The sequence below is a fragment of the Photinus pyralis genome, unplaced genomic scaffold, assembly GCF_008802855.1.
Source record: "Photinus pyralis isolate 1611_PpyrPB1 unplaced genomic scaffold, Ppyr1.3 Ppyr1.4_LG1, whole genome shotgun sequence".
Lineage (NCBI taxonomy): Eukaryota > Metazoa > Arthropoda > Insecta > Coleoptera > Lampyridae > Photinus > Photinus pyralis.
Window position 1 is genome coordinate 66877558 of NW_022170249.1, and position 6924 is coordinate 66884481.

General features: G+C 59.6%; 1 non-coding gene and 1 pseudogene across 1 annotated transcript; both read right to left on the reverse strand.

Annotated features, from left to right (window-relative positions):
- Window positions 1-4628, reverse strand: part of LOC116160715 — an 8554-nt pseudogene extending 3926 nt beyond the window's left edge.
- A 376-nt stretch (window positions 4629-5004) lies between these two features.
- LOC116160728 lies at window positions 5005-5165 on the reverse strand. Its single transcript, XR_004143313.1, has one exon. It is a non-coding gene; the product is annotated as a 5.8S ribosomal RNA (ribosomal RNA).
- Between the last annotated feature and the right edge of the window lie 1759 nt (window positions 5166-6924).

The following is a 6924-nucleotide window of genomic DNA, read 5'->3' on the forward strand; positions in this document are numbered from 1 at the left end:
ATTCAGAAGCTCTTCGTATCGTGCTGGTGGCTGGTGGCGGAGGTGGAATAGGCCTTATTCGTACTCTAGGCGGCTTCCTCTGCCGGACCGGGAAGCGGTCTTCCATGTATCCCTGTATGGCGTCCTCCAGCTCAGGTATGGTGCCCGAGAGGGCCGTATGGAGGAGCCTCTTGGTGGTGGCTTCCTCGGCCCCGCCCTTTAACAAAAGCAGGCGGGCGAGGAAGGAGGCGTCCTCTCGGAGCCGCGGTGGTAGTGGATCTCGACTCGGAGGGTCCTGAGCTGGATCGATGTTCGTATCCCCCCCCACAGGGGGGGGAGCGGCCGGTGATGGTATGCAGGGCGACGTTGTTGATCTTGTCGGTGGCGCGGGAACCTCGACGGCGGAGGGGGGGGATACGGCTGCCGTCCTCGGCTTCAGGCGGGACTCCCTCGGTGGTGTGGGAGTCGAAGTGGTCCTCTTACGTTTGGTCCCGAGGGACTCAGCGGCGGCAGAAGATGTTGGGGTGCCGCAAGGTGGGGACTCCTGAAGCCGGGGCCGCGTCGTCGGAGGTTGTTGCGGCGGGGACGAGATTCGGCGTTTCGTCCCCTTCGGTGCGGGCTCGTCTGCCCAAGAGCTGACATCTTGGTGGTCGATGTCGCTTGGCGTAGGGGCTGGCACGTCGTCTGCGGTGGAGGTCGACGGAATGGCGGGGGGAACCAGGCGGGGGACTGCATAGGGTATCGGTATAGCAGGCGGGCCACAAACTACCAGCTCGGGAGCATCAGGGGGGGCCGTAGGTGTTGGTGGGCCCATTGTAGATATACTGGAGCGCTTCGTTGCGGAGGGAGGGGTAAACCCAAATGTGGTCTGGCTGAGCCGCTTCCTCTCACTGATTGCACGCTCCAAGTATGCTGGGTATTCTGGCTGCTCCCGGCGGTGACGGATCTGGTGTTTAGACAGGCCCGTTGTGGCCACTGCTTCCTTATAGTTAAAAACCCCCCTTAAGGCGGTGGCCTCAACTTTGGCTATTTTGGCCATTAACACCGCCTCGGAGGGTTTCGCTTCTTTTTCCATACTAGCATTAAAATGCTCCGGGTGCGCCCGGTGCTCGTGCTGACGCACTGCAGCATATGTAGGAAAGGCTTTTCCGCAGTATATGCATACGTCCTGCCGCCTGGTTCCACAAGTTTTGACGTGCCTCGCCAGCCCGCTCTTGGTTTGGCAGGCGTGCCCGCACTTGCCGCACTTGTGGGGCTTATCGACGTCGGGGGGCGGTGCCGTCCGCCTGGTGTCGGGAGACGACTCGACACCGTGCTGACTACGAGCAATGGCGGACGGCGATGGGCCGGGCTCAGTTGAACCCGGGGCGCGTGCTCCGGATAGAGACGCGCGCCGTTGGTGGGGAGTACTCTTCCTGTCCATGATGGCGATATGTTGTTCAGCTGGCTGGTGATACCTGGTCGTGCAGATATGGATAACGCGATGGAATGCGACCTTACAGGTCAACCGGCGGATAACTTCGCGGTATCGCGCGCGGTAACACGTGGATCCGACAAGGCCGCAATTAAAAGTGGATTTTTGCGTATAATAATTAATATTGATGTTAGTTTATGTGCTATTTTGCCTTGCCGGATCGGGACGATGGAAGTTTGCACAAATTCACTACGAAACTCGCGTGTAAAGTCACTATTTGTCCCACGTGCACCACACTACTACCGCGAAATATGTTTGCCACTTATCCAACCACCCAGCACTCGCCCCAAACAGCAGCGGAGGTTTCACTTTAAACTTAAATGGGGTTGTGCGAACCCCTAAACTACTATTTTCGATGTCGCGTTTAAAAATTTTCGGAGAAGACGGAGCGACACGTCTTCTCTTTACGTTGACATTCAGAGCACTGGGCAGAAATCACATTGCGTCAACACCCTCTGGGGCCATCGCAATGCTTTGTTTTAATTAGACAGTCGGATTCCCCTTGTCCGTGCCAGTTCTGAGTCGGTCGTTTGTCGGCGGTCGAAGGGGGAACGTCCCGAGCATCACGAAGCCGTATTACTCCGACTAGGGAAGGCCGAGGCCAACCCGTCGCCGGAGTCGACAAACCGCTAGCGCGGGGCCCCGCAGCTTGACGTTTTCGCGGGCGGCCTGCGAACGCGGTACCGAGGTCGGATCGACGAACGCCCCCGCTAGTGAGGCGAACGCCGCCTCGCTCGGTCCCGGTCTTTGGCCGTCGTCCGCTGCCGCGCCAAGCCCGACACGCCCCGACCCTCAGAGCCAATCCTTGTCCCGAAGTTACGGATCTAATTTGCCGACTTCCCTTACCTACATTATTCTATCGACTAGAGGCTATTCACCTTGGAGACCGGCTGCGGATATGGGTACGAGCCGGCACGGTCGCTCCTCGTAGCCCTCTCCCGGATTTTCAAGGTCCGAGGGGACGATCCGGACACCGCGGCAATTGCGGTGCTCTTCGCGTTCCGAACCATATCTCCCCACTATGGGCTTCCATGGATCTCGAACGCTCATACAGAAAAGAAAACTCTTCCCGGACCTCCCGACGGCGTCTCCGGGTCGTTTTAGGTTACCCAGACGAACTCTCTTACGAGGGCCCGAATAATGGCGGTTCCGTTGCCGGGTTGCGGAATAGGAACCGCATTCCCTTTCGCCCTTGAGGCGCGAACTGTGATACACAAAAAGGGCGCGGCGCGCGCGAGACGCCGGCCCCTTCGCATACGCGATCGTCTGCGCCTCATCGACGTCGGCTTTCGCCTAGCGGCTTAGGATCGACTGACTCGTGTGCAACTGCTGTTCACACGAAACCCTTCTCCACGTCAGTCCTCCAGGTGCTCGCTGAAGTATTTGCTACTACCACCAAGATCTGCGCCGACGGCGGCTCCAGACGGGCTCGCGCCCGGTCCTTCTGCGCTCACCGTCGCGACCCCCCTACTCGTCGGGGCCTCTCTTCGCGCCGCACCCGAGGGAGCGACGCCCTTGCCGCCAACGGCGAAGTATAAGCACGACGCTTAAGCGCCATCCATTTTCAGGGCTGGTAACTTCGGCAGGTGAGTTGTTACACACTCCTTAGCGGATTCCGACTTCCATGGTCACCGTCCTGCTGTCCTGAGTTACCAACGCCTTTTCTGGTTTCCAATGAGCGTCGATTTGGGCGCTTTAACTTCACGTTTGGTTCATCCCACAGCGCCAGTTCTGCTTACCAAAAATGGCCCACTTGGCACTCTAGATCCGATCTCGCGGCTTCGTATGTCGGGCAAGCCGGAGATCTCACACATTTAAAGTTTGAGAATAGGTTGAGGTCGTTTCGACCCCGATTCGCTCTAATCATTCGCTTTACCGCATGAGACTCTCGCAAAGCGAGCGCCAGCTATCCTAAGGGAAACTTCGGAGGGAACCAGCTACTAGACGGTTCGATTGGTCTTTCGCCCCTATACCCAGTTCTGACGATCGATTTGCACGTCAGAATCGCTGCGGACCTCCATCAGGGTTTCCCCTGACTTCGTCCTGACCAGGCATAGTTCACCATCTTTCGGGTCCCAGCGTGCGCGCTAGAGGTGCGCCTCCGGCACCGAACGAAGACGCGCAAACGTCGACGACGATGCCTGACGGAGACGCCCCGGGAGTGCGGGATCGCGACGAGCGCGACCCATCCTCCCAACGGCCGACGGGATGCGAGAGTTGCCCCCCGCCCCCGGCCGACCTTCGCTTTCGCTTCGCCTTTGGGTTTATCTGTTTGCTCCCATTGACTCGCGCGCACGTTGGACTCCTTGGTCCGTGTTTCAAGACGGGTCCTGAAAACGCCCAAAGCAAAAGCGTCGCTGACGATCGGACGTCGGTGTGCGCGCCGATTAGGCGCGCACGCCCGAGAACATTCGCCGAGGCGCGTGAGCGCGACGACGAAGCCGGGCGCGCCGCAAAAGCGCAACCGCCGAACGAACGCATCGTTCTGTTTTTGAATGTCGCGTCGGGCGTGCCGAACGCTAGGCGAGGACGCGTCGGGTTCGAGGGGCCGCAAAGACGACGGGAACAAGTCCCGCCGCGCCGCCTCGAGCCTCCCGAACGTACCCCATTACGCGTCGGCGACTCCCAACGGGTCGCGACGTCCTACCGGCCGAGAAGTGCACGCCGTCGCCGCTGCACCGGCGGCGCGGACGCTGTATCTCGGCTTTCGATCTTTCGGGTTTCTCAGGTTTACCCCCGAACGGTTTCACGTACTCTTGAACTCTCTCTTCAAAGTTCTTTTCAACTTTCCCTCGCGGTACTTGTTCGCTATCGGTCTCGTGGTCGTATTTAGCCTTAGATGGAGTTTACCACCTACTTAGGGCTGCAATCCCGAGCAACCCGACTCTAGGGAGAGATCCGACCCAACGCCGGGCGACGGTCCTACGGGCCTGGCACCCTCTGCGGGTGGTTCGGCCTCTTTCAAGAAGGACTTGGACGCGACGCTATCGCGACGTCGGGACTTGCGGATCCTCCTTAACGCCACATTTCCCGATCGGCCCTGGCGGACCGTGGGATTCGGCGCTGGGCTCCTCCCTGTTCGCTCGCCGCTACTGAGGGAATCCTTGTTAGTTTCTTTTCCTCCGCTTAGTAATATGCTTAAGTTCAGCGGGTGATCTCGCCCGAACTGAGGTCGTCTTTTGGTTTTGTGTTGTGCGATCGGTCGAACGGGCGCGAGCGCAGGGATAGGGTCGCACCGGCCGACGAACGTCTCGCGAGACTCGAAGGTCTACTATGACACGTCGTCGACACGTCGACCGCAAGCGATTATCCCGAGCATCTCGCGCGCTGCAGTCGATGCGGGTCGTCGGACGTCGCGCGGTTTTCGCCGCGCGGGCCCGACTCGTCTCGAGGAGACGCGACGCGCGCGGAGGCGCGCCGCGAGGCTCCCAATAATCGCGGATGTGCGCGCCGCCAGGGCGCGCGCGCACCGCCGCAGTCTTTCAGGACACGTCGGGGGGCGCTCGCGTATCGCGAAGACGAGCGCAAAACCCCGCGGCCTATTTTGAGGACGACCCTCAGTCTGACGTGGTCCCGGAACGCCGGAGCGTTTCCCGAACCGCAATGTGCGTTCGAATTGTCGATGTTCGTGTGTCCTGCAGTTCACACTACTACGCGCATTTAGCTGCGTTCTTCATCGACCCACGAGCCGAGTGATCCACCGTTCGAGGTAGTCTTTGTTTTAGGTGTTTTACAGTTTTTTTTTTCCTTTTCAGAAAAGTTCCGCGCGCGGAGCTCTCGCCCCTCCGCGTGTCGGACAGCGCTTTGTGCTCGAGGGCGCGGCGAGGAAACGCAAAACGCCTCCGCCGGCGCGGCACGGACCGCGTCGAATTCTCGATCGAAACGCGAGAGCGTGCGTGCGCGCGCGTGCGAGAGGCGATCATCCCCTTCGCGCACCTCGAAACCCGGCGATCGCGAACGCCGAACGGATCCCGCGCAGGACGCGCACACAACGTGGTCGTGTGGCGCGTCCGGGAGCCCGTCCGTGACGGCGCGTTCGCTCTCGCCGGAAAAAAATACCGACGACGAAGAACGAGCCCACCGCGCGCGCGCCGAGACGCCGTTCCGATATCGACACCGCGCAGCGAAACGCGGCGGCGGATAAGCCGGAAGGCGATCATCGGGGGCGAGCGGGCGAGCGCGTCTCCGTCGTCGGTTCGGTCAGTGTTTTTCGCTCTTCGCGGATAAGCGACGACGTCGGGCGTCTACGCTTCCGTACGAAAGAACTTTAATGATCCTTCCGCAGGTTCACCTACGGAAACCTTGTTACGACTTTTACTTCCTCTAAACGATCAAGTTCGGTCGACTTTCCCACGCGTCCGTCGACGGTAGGCCGACGGGCGTCGGTCCGAAGACCTCGCTAAATCGTTCGATCGGTAGTAGCGACGGGCGGTGTGTACAAAGGGCAGGGACGTAATCAACGCGAGCTTATGACTCGCGCTTACTGGGAATTCCTCGTTCATGGGGAAGAATTTCAAGCCCCAATCCCTAGCACGAAGGAGTTTCAGCGGATTACCCGGGCCTCTCGGCCGAGGGCTATCTGCGCACACGCTGATTCCTTCAGTGTAGCGCGCGTGCGGCCCAGGACATCTAAGGGCATCACAGACCTGTTATTGCTCTCTATAGCGCGGCTTCGAGCCGCTTGTCCCTCTAAGAAGATATGTTTGTCCGCAGACAGTGTAAGAACCGTGCGCTCGTGCAACCGTCGCACGCGCGCGTCCCCCGTCGCTCCGACGCGGCCGCTGGGCGACCGGACGGCGACGTACGCGCCGCACCGAGGTACGACGCGCCGGGAGACGTTTGATCGCGCGGGAGGCACGCGAGGAACGCCGGCCTTCGAGATGCCTGTGTTTGAACGAACGACGACGACACGACCGCGACGACTACGCGCGAAGCGCGCCGCCGGGCGTGCGCCTCCGTGCGTTCTTTCGGCTATTAAGCAGGACAGAGTCTCGTTCGTTATCGGAATTAACCAGACAAATCGCTCCACCAACTAAGAACGGCCATGCACCACCACCCACCGAATCAAGAAAGAGCTCTCAATCTGTCAATCCTTCCGGTGTCCGGGCCTGGTGAGGTTTCCCGTGTTGAGTCAAATTAAGCCGCAGGCTCCACTCCTGGTGGTGCCCTTCCGTCAATTCCTTTAAGTTTCAGCTTTGCAACCATACTTCCCCCGGAACCCGAAAGCTTTGGTTTCCCGGAAGCTGCCCGCCGAGTCATAGAAGTAACTTCGGCGGATCGCTAGCTGGCATAGTTTATGGTTAGAACTAGGGCGGGATCTGATCGCCTTCGAACCTCTAACTTTCGTTCTTGATCGATGAAAGCGTTTTTGGCAAATGCTTTCGCTTAAGCCCGTCTTGCGACGATCCAAGAATTTCACCTCTAACGTCGCAATACGAATGCCCCCATCCGCACCCATTGATCATTACCTC